The sequence below is a fragment of the Ananas comosus genome, linkage group 21, assembly GCF_001540865.1.
Source record: "Ananas comosus cultivar F153 linkage group 21, ASM154086v1, whole genome shotgun sequence".
Classification (NCBI taxonomy): Eukaryota; Viridiplantae; Streptophyta; class Magnoliopsida; order Poales; family Bromeliaceae; genus Ananas; species Ananas comosus.
The window spans coordinates 433,275-433,591 of NC_033641.1; positions in this window are offsets into that span (position 1 = coordinate 433,275).

Below are 317 nucleotides of genomic sequence, written 5' to 3' on the forward strand. Positions count from 1 at the left end.
TTTTAAAAGCAAAAAAAAGCACTCCATGGATATATGTTAATATATAAAATTGGAATCTCAATCTGTTTCTTCAAACAAATACAAACTTGACCCAAGAAAAAAAAAGAACCATTTTGATTCTTCTTCTATTGCTTGAGCATAAAAATAACATCTCCCTCCTACTACACACTTAAGACCCCTCCTCTTCCTCTTCAACCAAGATCTCACACTCAACACTCACACTCACACACACACACACACACACACACACACACACACACACTCTCTCTCTCTCTAGAGCCTCTTATGAATGCTAATCTCAATTTCTACTTACATGA